The 23,864-nt window shown below is 37.1% G+C and overlaps 1 pseudogene; it reads right to left on the reverse strand.

Annotated features, from left to right (window-relative positions):
- Positions 1-21,852: 21,852 nt before the first annotated feature.
- LOC123821811 lies at positions 21,853-22,334 on the reverse strand (annotated as a pseudogene).
- Between the last annotated feature and the right edge of the window lie 1,530 nt (positions 22,335-23,864).

Below are 23,864 nucleotides of genomic sequence, written 5' to 3' on the forward strand. Positions count from 1 at the left end.
AACCTGTGGTGCAAAGGAGGTAGGGGTCTTGGTGATAAGATCAAGGTGAACACTGCTTGAAAACTTTCTTTGTACCTTGCTCTGCCCATAACTCAGGCCTTTTCCCAGAAATAGGGAAGGAGGTGAGGCCTAACCTCTGTCCCCCCAATCCCCCCAATAGCCTTGTAGTGTATTAAAAGGGGAAATTTTCTGTGTGAAGTAAAGTTTGACAGTAGTTGCTTCTGCCTGCTAGGAAGTGGCCAACAGTGGTTGAGCTCTCCTTGATCTTTCTCAGTTTCTGCTTTCAAAATCATCCCAAATAAAGTACAGTCCCTCCCAGTTATTCTCTATTACCCAGGCCCCACCTCCATCTGTTCTGGCCATTGGTAGGAAACCCCTACATTTTACTTCACCAGGCTTCCCTCTGGCTTCTGGTTAGATTTGACCCATAGGGAGCACCTGCAGAAGCTTGGAGGGCAAGAGGAATGAGAGGTCAGGGTATTTCTTCCTGCTTTGGTGCCTGTAACCCCAAAGATAACTGCTCTTACTGGCTCTTTCACATCCAGCTGTCACCAGGCTCAGAGCCACTATTTTCTTCCCCTACTCCTCTAGGCCTAGGAGGGGTGTAATGGCTTCCCACTGTCTCTGCGTGCCTCCATATTCCTTGTGGGTTTCTCTAACCTGTCTATACTTCCTAAAACCATCCCTTTATTAAATTCTGTTCAGTTAAATCCCTTTGAATGGAATACTGATTTCTGTCAGGTCTTTGGCTAATGTACAGTTAAGTTAAACATTGTTTATTTGCTATGCAAACACAATTTCAAGACAAGTTGTCTCAATTCCCTTTCAATTAAATTAAACTTACAAAGCCCCTTCTACACATAATTTCTGGAACTGTTATGAGGAATGTCATGATTCAATCCTGGGGTAGATGACTGTTTTTAGGAAAGCATCCAAATGAGATGGTTATCTTGGTTAAGAAAGCCCACCCTGTCATTGTCTGAGAAAGAAGTGGGGAAGAGGGAGAAAAAAGTAAGAACATATGAGGTCTGTCCAGAAGGTATCCAGCCATGTACTATGAAAAATAGAAACATTTATTGAAGAAGATAGAAGATAGGCTTCTGGTCAAGAGAGAGGCATAGGTAAACATGGCTTGCCTCCTTGCACAACCACAGCAAAATTGACATTTAAACTACAAAATAACTATCACACCAAATCATCAGAAAATCAAGCTATATGGAAGTCCAACAACCAAGGAATTAATGAAGTCACATTCATTCAGACATGTAGGAGGGGCAGAGGCACAGAGATATGGAATGGAATGGGTGGTCCCACACCTACATGTGATAGATAAAAATCAGGAGGGATATCTCAGGAGCAAGAGATCCCAGCCCTACAGCAGACCATGCAGCCCAGAGTTCCAGTGCCAGGAAGATAAATCACCATGACTTCTGGCTTTAAAAATCAGTGGGGGTTGGGTCAGTGGGAGAACCTACAATTCTCAGCTGTATCCTATTAAAGGGCCCGCAGATGGACTTAAGAATTACACAGACTCACTCCCTCTGGGCACCAGCACTTGGGCAGCAGCTTGAAGGGCACCGATATCATACAGGGAGAACTGAAGTGTCAGGCACCAGGGTGAGTGATGGGGGACAGCTTCTTCCCATGCAAAACTAAAGATGCCAGGCAGTGGCCATTGTCCATTTTATGAGCCATCCCCACACAGAGCCACAGAGCGGATGCACCATATTTGAGACTCCATCAACCTAGTTCACAAGGGTTGCCCCACCCTTGAAATTACCTAAGGCTCCCCCCCATTCAACTTACAGGTGTGCTTTTCTACATTAGGTCATGCTAGTAAGACAAGGAATCATAGCAGCTCTACCTAATACATAGAAACAAACACAGGGAGGCTGACAAAATGAGGAGACAAAGAAACATGGCCCAAATGAAAGAACAGAACAAAAGTCAAGAAAAACACCTAAACAAAATCTATATGATATAAGAAATCTATCATATGTAGAGTTCAAAACACTGGTTATTAGGATGCTCAAGGGACTCATTTGGTACTTCAACAGCATAAAAACACACAGGCAGAAATAAAGCTTACACTATGTGAGATACAGAAAAGTTTATAGGGAATCAACAGTGGAGTGGATGAAGCTGAGAATCAAATCAAAGATTTGGAACACAAGGAAGAAAAAATTCAATCAGAACAGCAAGTGTCAGGAACATGAATAAAGGACACATAGACAAAGCCAAAGAGGGGTAGGATCAAGGGTGGGAAGTGGGGATGGCTGGGGTGGGGGGAAGTGGTGGAGAGAAAATGGAGATAACTGTACTTGAACAACAATTAAAATGTGAAAAAAATAAAATAAAACAAGGATAGAGTAAGGAGCCTTTCGGACAACTTTAAATGTACCAACATCCAAATCATAGGGGTGCCAGAAGCAGAAGAGAAACAGCAAGAAATTGAAAACTTATTTGAAAAAATAATGAAAGAAAACTTCCCTAATTTGGTGAAGGAAATAGACATGCAAGTCCAAGAAGCACAGAAAGTTCCAAACAGGATGGATGCAAAGAGGGCCGCATCAAGACACATCATAATTAAAATGTCAAAGGTTAAAGATAAAGAATCTTAAAAGAAGCAAGAGAAAAGCAGAGAGTTACCTACGATGGAGTTCCCATAAGACTGTCAGTTGATTTCTCAAAAGAAACTTTGCAGGCAAGAAGGGACTGGCAGGAAGTATTCAAAGTAATGAAAAGCAAGAACCTACAACCAGATTACTTTATTTTGCAAAGGTATCATTTAGAAATGGAACAGTAGATAAAGTGCTTCCAGGCAAGATAAGGCTAAAGTCCCCTTCAAAGTAGGTGCCTAGGAACCTCACACAATTCTCCTGGTTGCCATCAGTTGCCCCGTCATATTTTCCTGTATCTCATCAATGGTCTGAAATCTCTTCCCTTACAAAGGTGATTTTAGTTTTGGGGAATGTCAGAAGTCACAGGGTGCCAAATCTGGACTGAGGGAGACTGAATTATCTGGGTGATTTGATGTTTCGCCAAATAATTCTGCAGGAGATGTGAAGCATGAGCAGGCACATTTTTTTTTTATGAAGTTGCCAGTCACCAGTTGCCCCTAGATGGAGCCTTCTGAATCATCTGAATAGTTTCTGTGGAGGAATGTTCAAACTTAAAGCAAAATTTGATGCAGATTTTTTGCTCCACTCATTCAGTCATTTTGAATGTGACAGCCACACAGTAAACATGCTCACTCAATGATGTCTACTGACCCCACTGACTAGTGCAGTGAAGTTGTCATTGTTCACACATGTACATTCCAGTCCACTCTCCTTGGTTGCCAGGTTATATTGATGTCACACAAACTGTTCTCATTATATTAATCATGGCTGCACTTTTTCTGAACAGACCTCCTGTTTGTGTTTCTGAGAAAAACTTTAAAAAGAGGAGTAACTGAGTGAAGGGACTGAGAAACAGGGAGGAAGGAAATCATGGAGGATCATGGAAGAAAGGAACCTTAAAATAAGGCAGAAGACAAACAGTGAGAAATTCTCAATAGTGGGAAATTGCCATAAATACCCAGGACAGTGATGTCTGAAAATATTTCAAAATATTTTGTGTTTTCTGTTGAAATTACTGGTATTGCGTTCCTTTCATCACATCTTCTCTCACCATACTATCCCACCCAGAAAAAAACATTAAAATGAGCTACAAGTAACAGCTTTATGAAAACAGTGCTCTAGGGGGCATGAAAGAAGAGAGTTAGAGGTCCCAGGCGAAGCCCTTGAAAGAGAATGGCAAGCTCTGCTCACCCTAAGAGGAATGTTAGGCAGAAGTGAAAGAAGCAACCAGCTAGAACTCTGAGAACTGTGAGTCATTGAAAAATCCTCAAAGGTGTTTGGAGCAGAGACGAGACTTTTTCATTTTGAGGGATATAAAATGGCATATCCCCAGTAGTTTGGAGAGTTTAAGGATGTCGGCTGGAACAGTTGGGTTGCATTTGAATACTATTATTTAATTAATACTGAAACCCATTCTGATGATCTTTCACTGTTAACTCTAGAAGGCAGAAATAGGATTATGTGAAACTTATATGAATCAGAAAAACCAAGAACAAAAACATTAAGATTAACTCTCCACAAAAGTGTGTTTCTGAGTTTGAAATTTTAAAAAAGAATTTCTAAAGTAGTAAGCGAACATATGAGTGTTTACACTGACAAATAGCAAATTTTCTCTAATGCTTAGAATGGTACCTGACATCACATTATTGCTCTATGTGTTTCAAATTGAAAACATCCATAAATAAATAATTTCTTAATAGATAATGCCATACAATTACAGTAGGATGGGTAGATGGGTAGATAGATCAATCAATAAGCAGATCTGGTAGGTAGATGGATGGTTAGTTAGAAGGATGGATAGATAGTTTTGAATAAAATATTAAACAAATGCCCTGGCTGGCGTAGCTCAGTGGATTGAGCGCGGGCTGGGAACCAAAGTGTCCCAGGTTCGATTCCCAGCCAGGGTACATTCCTGGGTTGCAGGCTATAACCCCCAGCAACCCCACATTGATGTGTCTCTCTCTCTCTCTCCCTCTGTCTCTCTGTCTTTCTCTCTCCCCCCCTCCCTTCCCTCCCTAAAAATAAATAAATAAAATGTTTAAAAAATATTAAACAAATCATAGTTATAATTTCATCATTGTTGTTGTTGTTGTGATCTGGGCATCATTGTCCAGAAGTGGCTCTCCTTTGTTTTCCTGTACTCAAATTGTATATCCTGATTCTCAAAAAGCTCATGTAGCTGCGTAATCCAAGAAATGCCGATTTAGGTCAAGAAAACAAATGTAACTGTGTGTTTATGATCTACTGAAAGCACCATTGATGGAAGAAATAACTCATCCTGGCTGGCATAGCTCAGTGGATTAAGCACGGGCTGCAAACCAAAGTGTCGCAGGTTCGATTCCCAGTCAGGGTACATGCCTGGGTTGCAGGCCATGACCCCCAGCAATGGCACATTGATGTTTCTCTCTCTCTTTCTCCCTCCCTTCCCTCTCTAAGAAAGAAAGAAATAAAATCTGAAAAAAAGAGAAATAACTCATGATATTCACAGGAAAGCCACTACAATAAGTGTTGTTTCTATATATTATATGCAAGACCACATTTCAAATACTTTAGGTATATTTCATATTCAGAGCTACCTTCCTACTACTATCCCATTTCACAGAGGAGAAAATTGAGGCACAGAGAAATTAATTAACTTGCTGAAGTTTTTGCAGTTAGTAAGTAGCAGGGACAGAATTCAAACCAAGATAGTTCAATTCCAGAGCAGAAGCTCTCAATGACTGCAGAAGCTCTCAGTAACTAAGTTGCCTAATCTTAAAGCCAGAAATAACTAGCAGGTAGATATTCAATCTTGGTCCATCTCCCTAAATATTTTGTTGTCATATTTGGGCACACAATTCTAAAATTACATAATTCTTTATTTATCAATGAATGTGGAAAGGCAACAATCTAAAAGGGATTTATTCATTCTTTCATTAAGTATTTAGTGAGCACCTACTAAATGCCAGACACTCTTCTAGGCACTGGGGCAATAGCTATGAACAATGTGGGTGAAATTTATGCCTTCAGGGAGCATAGATTCTGATAAAATGAATATAAGCAATAAACAAAGTAACTATAACTATTATACAAAATAAAGTGGAAAAGAAGGATGAATAGACAGGCAAGTCTTCAACAAGAAATTATTCATTTGTTTAGAAATCCATGAAGACAGAAAATGAAATCTTGTGTTCACCTTTCCCTCTTTACTTCTATTCTCTTCTCTACTAAGAATATGTTTGAGTGGGAGCTAGATCACCACAAGAATCTCCTCACCATAATTTTAGAAATTCCTCTTTACCCTGACTGGTGTAGCTCAGTTGGCTGAGTGTCGTTCCACGAAGCAAAAGGTCGCTGGTTCCTTCTGGTCAGGGCACGTGCCTAGCTGGTCCTCAGTCAGGATGTGTACAAGAGGCAGTTGACTGATGTTGCTCTCTCACGTGGGTGTTTCTCTCCCTTTCTTTCTCCCACCCTTCCCCTTTCTCTAAAAACAAATAAATAAAATCTTTAAAGAAACTATAAGAAAAAAAAGAAATTCATTCTTCAACTAATGCATAGCCAAAATTGTTGCTATTTGTTGTTGCTGCTTCTCATCAAAATCCATTTTAGGTTGCAAGGCTCTCCTATTCATGGCTACCCTGTGCTGGGGTGCACTCTTATGTCTGTAGCTCCTGAAAGATTCTTCTAGGTCAGAGCAGCTCCTCCACCTGATTAGCTTTCCATTAATGCAATGAAGATGTGAACATCACTAAATGTTTTGGGCCCTTCGGTATCCTTGCACATAGTATAGTTGACTTTTCAAGAGATAAGGTGGGTTTCTTGAGGTTTGATCACAAAATTGTCTGAAGTTAAGCCACTGAATAGTGAGATTTTTCCCCTTCTCTTTCTATTTTGTATATATGTGTGTTTGTGCTAAAAAGGCAACATTGTCATAGAACCTACAGAGACAGTTATAGAGGAATAAAATCATAGCATGAAATCATGTTTTTATATGGATTCTCATAAATGATTTAGCAAAATTAGAATAACAGACAGTATCTAAAACAGAATAAATAAAAGTTAAGCAAAATCCCCAACATGTAGAGAATACCAGTATATTTTAATTCACCAAAGACTTTATTTCCACTCATTAAAAAAACTTCAGAAATCCTAAGCTATCGTAACTTATCTCAGTTTTCTCCTTGCTTCTTGAGGTAGGCCATTTCCTCACCCATAAAACATAACCATGACCTACTTATCTAGTTTTGAATACCACAGAAAACCTAAGCTAGAGACCCAGTGTATTGTTGATGCTCTGACTGTGGGGCAGTTTTACACAACCAGTTCTCATAGTCAATGTCTGGTTTCAGTCCATCCAAGCACAAAACCAACGTGAGCAATATTAGCAAAGAAATGCATTCTCCAGGAGTGCCCTCTCCATCCAGACTGCTCCTTCTTTCCTCTGCACCTATTTCTTCCTCATCAAAGTGAGGTAGCAATTATCTCTATCTCACTGTCAAATTTTCCTCTTCTCTTCTATGGCTTATTTCTAGATTCTCTGATGTTCTCAAATTTTAGAGGAAATAGAGATCACCACAGAGCTCATTAGGTACAAAATTTTTTTAGTATATTTTATTGATTATGCTATTACAGTTGTCCCATTTTTTTCTGTCCTTTGTCCCCCTACACCTGGTACCTCCATTCCCTCCAGCAACCCCCCTCTTAGTTCATGTCCATGGGTCATACATATAAGTTCTTTGGCTTCTCCACTTCCTATACTATTTTTAACCTCCCCTGTCTATTTTGTGCCTACCAATTATGCTTCTTATTCCCTGTACCTTTTTCCCCCATTCTCCCTCTTCCCCCTCCCTGCTGATAACCCTCCACGTGATCTCCATTTTTGTGATTCTGTTCCTGTTCTAGTTGTTGCTTAGTTTTTTGGGTTTTGTTTTTTTTTTTTAGGTTTAGGCGTTGATAGTTGTGAGTTTGTCATTTTACTATTCATGTTTTTGGTCTTCTTTTTCTTAGATAACTCCCTTTTAACATTTCATATAAGAGCTTGGTGGTGATGAACTCCTTTAACTTGAACTTGTCTGCCCTTCCATTCTAAATGATAGCTTTGTGGGATAGAATAAACTTGAATGTAGGTCCTTGCTTTTTATGACCTTGAACAACTCTTGCCAACCCTTTTTTGCCTGCAAGGTTTCTTTTGAGAATCAGCTGATAGTCTTATGGGAACTGCTTTGCAGGTAACATTTTCCTTATATCTTGCTGCTTTTAAGATTCTCTCCTTATCTTTAACCTTTGGCATTTTAATTATGATGAGAAACAAATATTTTTGAATCTCTCATCCCATTCTAAAGATTTTCATTTATTTTTAATTTAATCTTTATTGTATTTTCTCCATTACCATTTAGTCCCCTTATACTCCCTCCCCACCCAACAATCACCACACTGTTGTCCTTGTCCATGAGTCCTTTTTCCTTCTTGCTCAATCCTTCTACTCCATAACTGCACCCTCCACTAGCTGTCATCTGCTCTCCCTCTATGAGTCTGTCTCTGTTTTGCTTGTTAGTTCAGTTTGTTCATTACATTTCATGTACAAGTGAAATATATGGTATTTGTCTTGCTCTGACTGGCTTATTTCACTTAGCATAGTGTTCTCCAGGCCCATCCATACTGTTGCAAAGGGTAAAATTTCCTTCTTTTTTACAGTCAAGTAGAATTCCAATGTGTAACTGTCCCATAGTTGTTTATTTTTTAGGAATATTTTTATTCTTTTTCCCTAATTTTATTGAGATAATTTACATGTAACATTGTATAAGATTAAGTTATACAGGTTGGGATGGGAGTAAAAGATAGAAAATTGTACTGCAACAACAATTTAAATAAAATTTTAAAAAAGAAAAAAGACTAAGTTATACAATGTGATGATTTGATATATGTGCATATTGTGAACTGATTATTGCAATGAGGTAGTTAACATATCCATTACCTCACAGAATTACAATTGTGCGTGTGATGAGAACTTATAAGATCTACTCTCATAGCAACTTTCAAGTATGCTATATAGTATTGTTTGCTGTAGTCATCCTGCTGTTCATTAGATTCCGTCCTAAAGATTTCAATTCAGTAGGCTTAGGTCAGAGCCCAAGAATCTGCATTTTAAATAAATATTCCAAATGATTGTTATAAGGAAGTTTAAGGACTGCAGTTTGAAAAAATGGTATTAGTGGCAGCAAAATAATTTCTCAAGAGACCATATAAAATTTTAGATTGTAGATATGTTCAGTGTTGACTAAAGATTAAACTTAAGAATTACAGAAACATAGTATTATGGAATGTTCAGAGTAGGACGGAAGAGCTTTCTGGTCTAATCCTTCATTTCACAGATGAGGAAATACAGGCTCTGCAATGTGGGGTGACATGCCCAAGGGTTTATAGCAAGTTTGTGGCAGAATTAGAGCTCAAAATAAGGTCTCAATGCCCTGTTCAGGTTTTCTTCCCCCCACTTTACATTCTAAAATGAAGTAAAATTAAGAGGATTAATTACCAAAGTTCTTTTTAAATTTTTTTTAACCTTTAGCAAAGCTCTAGAGTTTCTAATTGTCTCTCAAAATATAGCTCTGGTCTATTTAAACATTTTGGAAGGGTAACAAAGGAGTTCATTTCCATAAAAGCAGAAAAGAGCACAGAAAAATGCAGCTGGTAGAGGACAAGCTTTTCTCCGTGAAGAGATTCTAAACAATGAGTTTATGTTTTAAATACCTGTAATTAGACCCCAGTACATACACACTCCAGTCTCCTTTTGGCTTTTTCACATGAAATCTTTCTTTATTGCTGCACAGAAAGGTCAAATCGGGTGTTGTTGATGCAATGATGAGCAAGATGAATGTTAGCACAAGTGGTTGTTATTATGTTCAAGTACCAGGTATCAAGTACTTACTAGGCCCATATAGTAAAATATGACCCTCACATAACAAACTGTTCCCCATTTTTATAGTATAAAATTCAATATCAAAGTTGTGCTGCTAGCAGTTTTATAGGAAATGTATAGCTTTTAAACATGTCCAGTGATTTTCATGTCAAAAAAGATAAATATAAGTAACCTAAAATTAATATACAAATTGTATTGGACTGATGGAATGGAGTATCCACACCCCAGACATTTTCTTCTTCAAGGAGAATTAGAAAGTATGTTGCATATTCAGAACTTAAAATCTGACATTATTAAAAAAAAGTTTCCACTTTTTGCCACAAAAGAGATAGTAGAAAGAGCATTGGTGTTGGAACCAGGTGACAGAAGATGTATTTTGGCTGCTATGACAAACTTTAACTTCAATTGACTCATGTGCAAAATGAGTATATCTCAACCTGATAATTGTCATGAGGCTTCTATGAGCTTATAATTGTGAAATGATTAAATAAATACTACTATTTAGTGACCGATAAGTTTATTTGTAGTGAAAATACAGAGTCCAGCAGAAGTAACACCTGCATGAGTGTGGTTGGTAGGGTAATAACATGGGTGTAATAATTTATAGTTTTAATTTGAACTAAATATGACATTTCACCTAAAATGTCATATGGTATGCTTGAGTGTGATATTGCTATGTTACAGAATTACATGCTTATGATTTTGTAATAAAAGATTTTGTAATAAAAAGGGGGTATTTTTTGTGCCAAGCCCGGTAGTATTAAGAGTGTTTTAGCATATATGGTTTAAGAAGGAAATGGTGAGAATATTTACCATTAAATAATACCTATTTCTGGTGAAAGAGCAGTACTCTTTCACAGTCGCATTACATAAACGATTTTAGTAATGTTTTTCAATTTGCTTCCCCAGGATCTTTGAACCAGCTTGTAGGTGCTGATTGGCTCCAAACCTCAAATCTCCATTTCAGGCAGGAATTGAGCCAAGTAGGAAGAGGAGAAAGAGAAGGTGCAGAGAATGGGAACATGAGTCGAGAAAAATGATAGTTACACTCTTCCTGCTAGTTCATCAATTCCTTGTACCCAGGTCCAAACTTAAGACTGTCCATAAGTAAGACCACTTGCTTGCTTCTGTAACTTGTCAAATCAGAATCACTGCATGTGCAAAAGCAATGGCAGTGGTCTGAGTGCCACTTAGCTGTAATCACAGAGTTGGAGGCTGGAAGGCATACATTTTTAAGAAGCTTCTTAGGTGATTCTGATATCTACCCAAGTTTGAGAATCAAAGATAAAGATCATGTAATTCAGCAGTTTTCAATCTCTGTTACAATCATCAAAAGATTTAAGAAATAATTATCTGAATATGGTATTGACTTGGCCATACAATCAACAAAAGATTTAAGAAATAATTATCTAAATATGGTATTGACTTGGCCATCAGAATTTTTGTAACCTCCCCTAGATATTTCTAATGTGCAACTGGGGTTAAGAACAACTGATCTAGTTTTAATTGCTTATTCAGAGAAGAAACTGACCTCCTCTCACCTCAGAAGAGAGTAAATAATCAAGTTTCCAAAAGCATATGAAAGTGTGAATGCTCAATTTAACTCAATGACTTTATTGAGTACTTCCATGTATCTGGCATAAATCCTGGTGCAAATAGCCCTATCAACTCATAACAGGATGAAAACAATTCAAAATCACACAAGAAAAATAAGGTAAAGGCTACTGGGCAGGAAAAAAATGAGGTGTTTTGCTAATTCAAACAGCTGAAAAATAACTTGAGGTCTTTATCAGCAACATGGCAGGTGATTTCTTAAAATCAGAGGATGTGGACTTCTGAAAGCTAGTGAGTTCTGAACCTGTGGAACTGTAGATAATAATATGATAGGAATACTGCAATTCCACCTTATGCTTTGAAAGTCACCTGGCTCATCATGGACACTAGAACTACAAAAATGTCTTGCAAAGAATATTGCTTTAAATAAAGGTAACCTTTCATTTCTTTTAAGTGTTTATTTTAAGTTATGAATTGCACTGACTATGCTAACATCCTGAAAAATTAGTTGAGAATGACTACAAATGATGTCTGTGGGATTTGTGGTTGTTCCTGGTTATCTTTTTAAATTTTTGTTAACTTTCAAAACATATTTTAACTACTCCGGTTTCAGGAATATAAACTTAGTTTAGGGTCTCATCACCTATCAACTCATTCATCCCCAAATCTTTCTGATTTTCTTTCCTCTAATTTCTTATCCCATTCAATTCTTTCTACATGTATTTGTGAAGTTAGTAATTCTAAAACACTACTGGAAAATGTTCTAAATGCAAAATGAAGCTTCATGTTGCTATACAGAATTTAATAGTACCCACTTATATTTTCCTCCTTTCAAAGTTTAATTGTTATTTATTTGTCAAAGTAATATAGGCAAATAATTTAAAAGTCAATAATTACAAGGCTTATAATGGAACAAAGCTCTCTCCTGCTTTATCCCTTCACATTCCCAGTATCTGCTCCCAGAGGAAATCACTTTCAACTACTTTAGTGTTTTCTACAGACATAATTTGAAATGATGTGCTTGTATTGTTATTTCTAGATTTTTCACTATTGGACATTGCCTGTTGATTATCTACTGTAAAGGGCAGAAATTTTGTTCAGTTACTCACCGTCTGTCCTCTTCCTTCCTGCAAACAACTGGGGATGTACAAGTAGGTAAGACAAAGTCCCCATACTTGAAAATTTATATTCTGATGTGAAAAGGTGGCAAATAGACAAGTAACTAACTTAAATCAATTTAGAAAGTGACCATGGTAGCAAAAAATAAATAAAGAAGAATGAAAGAAAAGGATACATGTCCTTCTCCATTCACTCAATTTTTAAAACATTTTTGATGGTTTCATTGGTGTAACTGGATAATTATTACTTGACACTGATGTATAACTTGTACGGTAATTGTCTTTCATTTATTGTACTTTACTTTCTCTGATTCTGAAATTGCCTCATTTTTGCCTTTGTTTAGTTTTCATGAACTGAGAACTAATTCATTCCTAAACATGCTGCCAGAACTACAAAACTTCTCTTAATCTAGTCAAATACTACACTTAATCTTTCAGGTTTTCTTCCTCCTCCTCCTGTTCTTCCTCTCTTGTCATCCCTTTGAGACCTCTGCTTCTTGCTCCAGTCTGGTCTGATGGCTTTCCAGGTCTGCAGCACAGCTGTTACCTGGGGCCTGCCTTTCTCAGACTCCCAGGCTTTCCCGCTGACTCTACTTGGGGGATGCCTTTCTTTGGAGAACTACTTCTTCCTCTTTCTTTAGTCCTCCAGTAGCTTCTTGAGAAAGGGTGTATACGGAGTAAAGTTTTGCAACCTTGCATGCATGATTAAAAATGATGTAATTCTACTCTTACTCTTGATGGAGAGCCTGCCTGTAGGATTCTAGGTTGAAAATTATTTTCCCTCAGAAATTTGAAGGCATTGCTCCATTGCCTTCTGGTTTTCAGTAGTGCTATTGAGAATTCTCATGCAATTCTTGTTCTCAGTACTTGATATGTGACCTAATTTTTCTCCCTGGAAGACAGGGTTCTAAAATTTCAAAATAATTCAGCCTTCACAGGATCTTTTATTTCTGAAGAGGCAGGGATGTGTGGTGATTAGGAACATGGATTCTAGAATCAGGCTGCTGGATCTTCTATTTAACTAGTATTTCCTCAATTCTCTGCAACTCTGGTGCCTGTAAAAAGAGGATAGCATAGCACTAGGGTAATATCCACATCAAGGGGCCTTGGGAGGATAGCAGTAGTACTTAAAATGTTTAGAACATAACTGTAAACACTGACTCTTACTATTACTTATTTATTGTTCTGGACATTTAGTAGACTCAATTTGCAAACTTAGATTTTCAGAGCTGCAACATCTGCTTGTGTCATTTCTTTGTTATTTTTCTCTTCTTCATTTTTCCATACTTTATTTCTGGAATCTTTGTGATGAATAAAATTTCCTCACTGGTATGTTTTAATCCAACTGCTATCATATTTTAAATATCCAATATTTTTGTCTTATTTTTTAAGGTATATATATGTGTGTATATATATACACATATACATGCATATACATGTGTATACATATACATACACAAATACATGCACACATAAACTTTTTTAATAGGTGCAATATTTTCTCCTTTTTGAGAATATTTGTTACCAGGTTTGTTTTTATTACGAAGTTTTCCTGTGCTTTTTTCCCCCTATTATAGTAGAGGTTTGTCTCTGGTGATTCTTTGTTGTCTACTCATACCTCAAAGTGAAGCTTTTAAGCTCCAGGACCTGAAAACTGGTCAGCTCTGCTGTGGGGAGACTGGGCTGGGGTAGGAATGCCCAACAGTGACAGGCCCCTGTAAATGTTAGTTTCTGTAGATCTTTGATTTAGAGATGGTGAGTTATTTCTGTCTCTTGTCTGGCCTGGCCACCAGTGTTTGGAGAACTGAGCCATGGCAGGCATTTTTCATGCAGCCTCTCGCATAGTCCCCCCCTTTTTAGTATGGTGTCTCCTGAGCCAATCTCTCTACCCTGTCTAGGGTAGGGCCTATAGCTGATACAATTTGAGGGGCCCTCTTTGGGACAAATAAATAAAATTATGAAGCAAAATTAAACAGGTCCTTGGAAGGGACCTGTGCAGGTGGGGAGCCTATGGCCTAGGCTTCATAAGCTTCATGGTGAACCTGGCCCTCCATCCTATATACCTTCCACCAGGTGCTGGAGGGGTGTGCCTGACTTCACTGGCTGAACGGGGCCCTGGGGAGGTCTAACTGCTGCCTATAGTTTTTCAATTAATTCTCTTCTTTTTAGCCCCATCCCATACCCTGGTTCCTAAGAGATAACCAGCATCTACAGATCCTGCACTTTTGTAGCATTTACAGTTCAACTGGTGCATTTCTTGTTGGGGCATCTCTCACTGCAGCCAGTTAGGTTTCAGCTTTCTCGCTAAGCTTCTTTTACCACTCATTCATTTACTTTATATTTTCTAAAGTCCTCTGCATATCAATTAGCTGCTGTTATAGCACACTCAGTTCTCTTTGTCATAGTGGTTTTGTTCCTTTTTTATTAGTCTGCAGCCTTTTATGTAAGATTTTAGGAAATTATAAAAATAAACAACCAGGTTGAATTTGCCATATGTAATTAGAAGCCTCATTCTATCCTTAGTTTTTTTGTTGTTGTTGTTTTCTTTGCAAGAGGTCATGAAGAGTTTATTAAGCAAGACACAAAATCCAAAAACCATCAAGGAAATGATTGACCGATTGGACCAACAAAAACAAAATAAAGACTCAAAACATGTAATTGATGAAAGACATCACAAACAAAGCTAAACCACAAGCCAAAGACCAGGAGAAAATATTTGCCACACCTGTAACAGAAGAATATGTGGTCATAATATTTAAAGAGTTAACATAAATCAATGAGAAAAAGGCAACTAACAGAAGGAAGGGCAAAATCAAGCCCCAGAAAAAAAAACTTATGACCAATAAATACTGAAAGGGTGATAAGTCTCCTTAATAATTAGGGAAATGTAAATGAAAACATTCCATTTTTCACTGGTTTGATTGGTAAAAGTCAAAACAGAGATCATTTCTGGGGTTAGTGACACAGGGAATCCTTAGATAGTTTTATGTCTGCCATTAACTCTGCTATTTTATTGTCATTCAAAAGAACTCCTTATAAAACTAAACACTTTTTAAAAAATAAATACTTCAGTGTTCCCATAGTCTGTTTTTTTTTCAGCCAATAATTTGATACAAAAAGCTGGTGTTCTCCCATATTAAATCAAGTAGGAATATTCTGTGAAGGTAAAATATATCAGAAAATGTCTATAATTTTTAATTTATAAATTTATAAAATATAATTTAAAATTTATAAAATTAAAAAATTTTAATTTTATAAAATTATAAAATGATGCATGTTAATAAAGAAGTTTATAAAAATATCCCTGTTACTATTTTTCAAAAATTATTAAAGATATTGGGGTGGCACTGGTTAATAAGATCATATAGGTTGCAAGTGTACATGATCTGTATATTGCACTGTGTCCTCACCACCCAAAGTCAAATTATCTTCCATCACCATATATTTGACACCGTTTACCTTTTACTACCCCATTCCTCTTCCTTCTGGTAACCATACTGTTGTCTGTGTCTACGAGTTTTTATTTGTTTTTCTTATTTATTCATTTGTTGCTTTCAGTTATGAGTGAAATACTATAGTCTTCACTTTTTCTGCCTAATTTATCTTACTTAGCATGATACTCTCAATGTCCATCCATGTCATGACAAATGGCAGTAGTTCATCTTTTCTTATGGCTGAGTAGCATTACATTGTATATATGTACCACAACTTGGTCTTAGAGAAGACTTTATGAATTTAACCCTAAAGGCAAGGGAAGTAAAGGGAAAAATAAATGAGTAGGACTATATCAAACTAAAAAGCTTCTGCACAGCAAAAGAAACCACCCAAAAAACAAAAAGTCAAGTAACCAACTGAGAGAAGATATTTGCATACAACAGCTTCAAAAAAGGGTTAATATCCAAAATATATAAAGAATTCATACAACTTAACACCAAACCAATGAACAGTCCAATTAAAAAATGGGCAGAGGACCTGAACAGGCACTTCTTCCAAGAAGATATGCAATGGCCAACAGATACATGAAAAAATGCTCAAACTTAACTAGCTAGTAGGCAAATGCAAATCAAAACTACAATGAGACTGACATTTAAATCTTTTATCCATCTTGAGTTTATTTTGGTGTATGGTATGAGTTGGTGGTCTAGTATCATTTTTTTGCATGTGCCTGTCCAGATCTTCCAACATCATTTATTGAAGAAACTATTTTTACTGCATTTTATGCTCCTGCCCCTTTGCCAAATATTAATTGACCATAGAGACATGGGTTTATTTTCAGGTTCTCTATTCTGTCCCATTGATTTATGTATTTGTTCTTACGCTAGTACCAGACTGTTTTGATTACAGTGGCCTTGTAATAGTTTGATGTCAGGTATTGTGATCCCTCCTACTTTGTTCTTCTTTCTCAAAATTGCTGAGGCATACTGTTTTCCACAGTGGCTGCACCAGTCTGCATTCCCACCAGCAGTGCACTGGGATTCCCTTTTATCCACAACTTCTCCAGCACTTGTTGCTTGTTGATTTGTTTGTGATGGCCATTCTAACTTGTGTGAATGGTATCTCATTGTGATTTTAATTTGCATCTCTCTGATGGCTAGTGATACTGAGCATCCTTTCATATGTCACTGAGCCTTCTGTATGTCCTCCTTGGAGAAGTGTCTGCTCAGGTCCTTTGCCCATTTTTTAATTGCATTGTTTGTCTTCCTTGTGTTGAGTCATATAAGTTCTTTTTATATTTTAGAGATCAAACATTTGTCCAAGGCAAGTGTTTCATTTGTATCATTGTGTCACTTGTGTCACAAGTGTGTCACTTGTATCATTGGCAAATATGTTTTCCCATATGATTGGTTCCCTTTCTCATTTTGCTAATGTTTTCTTTAGCTGTACAGAAGCTTTTTAATTTGATGTAGTCCCATTTCTTTAATCTTTCCTTTATATCCCTTGTCTTAGGATATATATTGGTGAAAATATTGCTGTGTGGGATATCTGAAATTTTTCTGCCTATGTCTTCCTCTAGGACATGTATAGTTGGTGAGAATGCAGACTGGCATAGCCACTATGGAAAACAGTAAGGAATTTCCTCAAAAAACTAAAGATGGAACTGCTCTTTGATCCAGTGATCCTACTGCTGGGGTTATATGCTAGGAATCCTGAAACACCAATTCAAAAGAACCTAAGCACTGCAGTGTTTATAGCAGTGTTACTTACAATAGTCAAGTGCTGGAAACAGCCTAAGTGCCCATCAGTAAATGAATGGATCAAAAAACTGTGGTACATTTACACAATGGAATAGTAGACAGCAGAAAGAAAGAAGGAACTCCTACCCTTCGTGATAGCATGGATGGAATGAGAGAGTATCATGCTAAGTGAAATAAACCAGGCAGCAAAAGACAAATACCATATGACCTCACCTACAAGTAGAACCTAATGAACAAAACAAACAAATAAACAAAATAGAACCAGAGACATGGAAATAAGTAACAAACTGACTGGGACCAGAAGGGATGAGGGAAGGGGATAATGGGGAAAGAAGGGGAAGGGTCTAGTCAAGGAACATGTATAAAGGACCCATAGACATGGACAATAGGGTAGGGAGTGACTGTGGGAGTGGAGGGTAGGTGAGGTGGAGGAGAGCAAAGTGGGGGGTGGAATTGGGACAACTGTAAATTAACAACAATAAAAAAACTATAATGAGATACCACCTCACACTAGTTAGAATGGCTATTATCAACAAAACAGGTAATAACAAGTGTTGGGAAAGTCGTGGAGATAAAGGAACTCTCATTCACTACTGGTGGGAATGTAAGCTGGTACAGCCACTATGGAAAACAGTATGGTGATTCCTAAAAAAATTGAGAATAAAGTTACCATATGACCCAGCAACCCCTCTTCTGGGTATCTACCAACAAAATTTGAAAATATTTATTCACAAAGATATATGAACCCCTACTTTATTACAGCATCCTTCACAGTGGCCAAGACATGGAAACAACTAAAGTGTCTTTCGATAGAGGATTGGATAAAAATGATGCAATAGCTATGTTATTTTAAAAAAATACTTTGGTCTGTTCTTCTAGATGTTTGATAAATGTTTGTAAAATAAACAAATGCTCCCATAAATAATCTTAATTCACCCACTCAGCTGACTTCATTTCTATGAAAATATTTCCTTTCCCAAACTACTCACCCAAATCTTGACAAATTAAATTCAAAAGGATTTAAGTACTATTTCCCAAGTTCTGCTCCTTGGAATCTTAAATTTACAAAAAATACTTTAATAAGTAAAATCTAAGGAAATGATCTATAGTCAAGTACATCTTAGAAACTCTGAGTGCAACAAAGTTAAATAAGTTTATTTAAATCAAAAACTTCTTAGAGCCTTACTATGATGATATGCATTGTGAATGTTTAAGAAGGGAATAACTACTAATATTTCTCAAATTTATTTTAATACCAATCCTGTTTAGACAGTATACTACTCATTTGTTACAAAGCAAAATGCATCAAAATACAATTTGGAACATTTTTATCAACAGTATATATCCTAATCCTGCACCTGGTTTTATCTTAGAAGTAGTTTTATTTCTCCCATTAACAATTCCATTTTAGATCTTGATCTCTCAGGATTACTATGTCTTGGAACTTTCTGGAATATTAGGCCAACTGTCTTCCCCAGAATCGAGGTGATTCAGGATGAAATAAAATCTGTGTCAGAAAAATTTTTATATTGGAGTTACTGGGAAAAGCAGAAATGAATAAAGGATAACAGAGGGATGGGGTGGCACCAGACAGACCATCAAGTAGTCCTGAACTGAAGGTCTTATTTATGGGTTATAACTGAGCTTAATTTTAACCAGATCAGGAAGAGAAAGAGATAACACCAAAGGTAGTCAGTAAAGGTTCTCTTCATTCTCTCTGATCTTTAATGTTTTACAGACTTTCTGCTTGTATTAAACATTCACATAGTATGGCCAGAGCCTCAAAATGACTGAACCAGACACTCCAGGGAAGGGCCCTATGAATCTGAATGCAGAAAAGATAATACATATGTTTAAGAAATACTGTATTTTGAGCCCCAACTATAGAGCTTGGTTTGCCACTCCTGGCCATGACCTCCACTTCACTATCATATCCATAATAATCCTGTTGGAGAATATGAACTCATTTTCTGCTGTACGTATCTGCTTTGCTTTAGATTCTCATTGTGTAATTTCTGAGCCCAGTGTTTCATCCTGATTTCTGACTTTTCTCTATTTAATATTTTGGACTGAGTGAATTTAAACTGAGTGAATTTAAACTGAATATTTGAACTGAGTGATTTTGCTCTAGAATTAATCTTGCCAGAGCATCTCAGAAGAAAAAAATTGAATACATCCTAAAAGGATAAAAGCCCCCTTTTCAGGCCATCTTTGCCAAAGTTAGCTTTACCCCATAAAGCATGATTGGCTCTTGTTTTATGAGTCTCTGTCCTCAGGATTAGAAAATTGCTGAAAGCACCCTGCAAGTGAAGAAGTTCCTAGAACTTACAAAACAGGACATGCCAGACTGCAAGGCCCATACCCTGTAGCCAAAGATAACACTGAAACAGGCTGCAGCTTATGCAAGACCAACTGAAACATCATGTTCTGCAGCAGTCCTAATCACCCAACTGCAACCCCCTTACCCTTTACAATCCAATAAAAGCTCAAAGCCCTAAGTCCTCAGGGCTGGTGCATTTCTCTGCACCTAGCCCCTTTCCTCTCTTGGAAAGTGAATAAACCTTTGCTCTCTGTATTTCCCTCTCATTGTGAATTCTTTCACAGCCTACATCATTGGCCACCCTAACACCTTCTCCTTAATATTAAATATTAATATTTAATTTGAGGGAATTAAATGTTAAATAGATTCAAGGTAACTAAAGAATAGTTGTGAAAAGGAAGTTAAAAATTAGTTAACACAGAGTTCAAAAAGTACAAAAAAGCAATAGCCTAATAAATATGATTTTTCATACTATTTCTACCAGCTATGAGGTTCTCCCACTTGTGGCTGCTAGTATTTCATGAATCTATGAATCCTTCTGAAATACTCTAATAAATGTTTATGTGGCATCTGTGTGCATATTTATTTCACATAAACATATCATGCTATATATTCTGCACTGGACCTTGATTTTTTTCACCTAATTTACCTAGGAGATTGTTATAGATTGAATTGTGCACCCTCCCACCAAAAAAATATGTTGAAGTCCAAACACCCAGTATCTCAAAAGATGGCCTTGTTCAGAATTAAGGTCATTGTAGATGTAATTAGTTAAGATGAAGCCATACTGGAGTAATTTGGGCCCTTAATCCAAAGTGACTTGTGTCCTTATATGAAGAGAACGCAGAGGCGCACAGTGAGAATTCCATGTGATGACAGATAACAGAGGCAGATATTGGACTGATGTAGCCATTAGCCAAGGAATGCCAAGGCTTGCTAGAAAATCACCAGCAGCTAGGAAGAGGTAAGGAAGGACTTTCTCCACAAGTTTCAGGGGGAACATGGCCATGCCAACAAATTGATTTTTGACTTCTAATCTCCAGAACTGTGATACAATAAATTTCTATTAATTTATATCACATAAGGTATGGGACTTTCCCCAGCAGTCCTAGGAAACTAATAGAGAGATCTTTCCATATCAGCAGACAGCTGCTTCATTCTATTTGTCAGCTGCATAGTATTCAATTGCATGGCTGGACCAGAATTTTTATTTATTCAGTCTTCTATTGATGGAAATTTAGTTGTTTTCAAACATTTGCCATTAAAAATAATGCAAAATGAATAACTTCATATATGTGTCATTTCACACATGTGTGAAATTATTCTGGTCTACATACATAGGAGTGGTGAATCCTTAAATTGAAATAAGATGTTTTGTACATCTTATTGTGATTTGAGTAATGTGTTCTTTTTTCCCCACAAATAGAGGTTATAATAGCATTAAGCTTAAGCCAATGATAATGCTAAATGGGAAGACTTTGTCCTGACTCCTCTCCCATTCTTCCACTTAACTAGCCACACTATCCACCTGCTAAGAAACGTCCCTTCTCTCTGAGTATCTGCTGCATTTGAGTTTTCAGTGTTATACTTAAGTTGTTAGGGTCATTGTAAGGATCAAATAAAAACATTTATGTGAAAGCAATTGCTCTACATAAATAGGGCTTGCTATTGTCTCTCCCTTAAAACAATATTTGATCATTTATTATGCCCTTTCTCCACATTCTATCCTTACTAACACACACACACACATAAACACAAGTTGTAGTTGCATATATACCTATTTCTCATGTTTGTTTCCATGTATTGAGCAGTTTCTTACTATATTTGCTATGCTGTCTTTTCTATTTGCTCACAACATTACTATACCTGACTAATAAATACATATTAAGTGCTTTTGTATACTAAATTTTTTCATCAATAAAACCTCCCTTTCTTTGGACATAAAATTTTCTTCAAATATTTTTAGGTGGAAAAGATGCCACACTTCTACTCAATTAGGAGAAACATTTTTTTCTTTTCTTTTCTTTTTTATATTTTATTTTATTTTATTTTATTTTATTTTATTTTATTTTATTTTAATCATTGTTCAAGTACAGATTCTTAGGAGAAACATTTTTATCAGTACAGAGGTCTTCCACTTTTTTTGCACTTACCATGCCATGAATTTACAGGGAATGGGTTGTGGCAGCTCAGACTCCTTTCCTCTGGTTCTCACACAATGTGCTTCTCTGGGTGGAGCCAGCTGGAGCTTTAGTTGAATGCAGGTAGCTTTCTCTTTGGCTTCTTTCTTTTTTGATCATTTTTCTTTACAAGCTTCAGGAAGTTACCTTGGCTCTTAGAATGTTTAATAAGCTCAATATGTACATTAATTCTCTTGGCAAGAATCTTGCCCTCTATTTGTTTACAACCATGCCCATTACATGCTGGATGACACTGTAGACTCTTTCAGTTTTGCCACGATAACATTTGTGAGGCATTTCTTTTTGAACACAGCCCATTTCCTTGATGTCTACAATATTACCTTTCTTGTAGATTAACACAAATGTGGCCAAAGGAGTAATTCCATTTTCTGAAAGGCCTAGAGAACATATAGCAGATGCCTCTCATCTTTTCCTTTGTGTTGATCATTTTTGTGAATTACTAGAAGATGGCGGTTCTGGCTGAAAAGAAGCCATAACTAAAAATCTTTTATTTCCTGAAGATGGCCTGAGGACTGACTTCTAGAGAATTCAGTTTTTATTAACTATGGTCTTGTTCTTCCTCTTTCTTCTTTTCTCAGATTAGAATAACTGTTAGTGATATATTTTTTAACCAAAAGCTTGGGGGAAAAATCAGTACAAGGTACACTTAATTGTCATAGCTAGTCCATGATGAGGTGATTTCACCTGGTTTTTCTAGGTCATGAAGACTTTTCTTTCTAGGCAGTGTTTAGAATTAAGTTCCTGGTCATGTGATTATTCTTCTTAGTATCCTCAGCCTTGAAACCTGCCAAGAACTGTCAGAGGTAAGAGTACGCATGCTGTTTATATGATATAATTGGTAAAGTGCTAGAGTCCTGTCTTTACACATCTCCCCAAGAGCTTTCCAAACTACTTAAAATTCCTACTTTCAGAATCAATACTCTCTCTTGCTCAAATGTAAATAGCCTGAAGGGATATCATAATAAACCATTGTCAGTCACCAGTAACTCAAGATGAATAGGTGTATGAGTTGTTTTCTCAGATGACCAACAAGTGAGACTTCAACAAAAAAGCTTTCTCTGAAGTGACTTGTGTGCTGCTGCCACTGCCTCTGTGAGAGGAAAAAGTCTGATGAGGTCCTGAGGTCCTGAGGTTCTTACTCTCTTTTCACTGACCAGGAACCCAGAACTCCTTTGAAGGGAAGAAGTCCTGGGATTAGAGCCTTTTAGATAATTGAGCTAAAATGATCTTCACTTGTCTGCAGCATCAACTCTAGGCAAAAGCATGAAGAGGTAGCTGTTAAGTTTTTCTAAACTTTCATGATAACTAGTGTAAGGGTATCTGGTAGTCAAAATGGTCCATCATCACACTTCTTTAACACCAAATGTTGGAAGTGCCTGTTTTTTGAACTGAGCTTACTTACTGAGATGAAAGTATTCTTGTACTCTCTGTTTCCTCTTCTTCCCATTTCTCTGGTGGGATGGTGGGGCCACTGATTTCTATCTATTTTGCAAGAGGCTATTGATCTCCATCTCTCTCTCTCTCTTTCTCTCTCTCTCTCTCTCTTGCCTTTTGCTGAATATTTATGGCTAATGATGTGTCCTGCCTACTGCTTGGGGGGATAGACTGCCTGCTTTGTTGAGGTTTCTCTCTCTCTCTCTCTCCCCCACCCCCTTTCTCTCTCCCTCTCTCCCTCCCTTCCTCTCTCATCTTTCCAATTATTACAGGGTTAGAAAAATGGTTGGAAAAAGGGGAAAGAGGTGATGTCCTATCAAAATAAACCTGCCCAGACTCACCCCTATCTTTCCAGAATTCACATTCATTTCAGTAGCACTAAGGCATTGTAAATTAAAAGTACTCCATGGAGGAAACAATTAGTGTGCTTGAGAACAGCCAACAAATTATAGGTGGTTTCATAAATTAGATTCACCCACAGATGTTTCAACTCAAATATTGCTCTCTGTTACTTGTCATATTATCT

This window comes from Phyllostomus hastatus, unplaced genomic scaffold (genome assembly GCF_019186645.2).
Source record: "Phyllostomus hastatus isolate PE091 unplaced genomic scaffold, TTU_PhHast_1.1 phas_contig_40, whole genome shotgun sequence".
Classification (NCBI taxonomy): domain Eukaryota; kingdom Metazoa; phylum Chordata; class Mammalia; order Chiroptera; family Phyllostomidae; genus Phyllostomus; species Phyllostomus hastatus.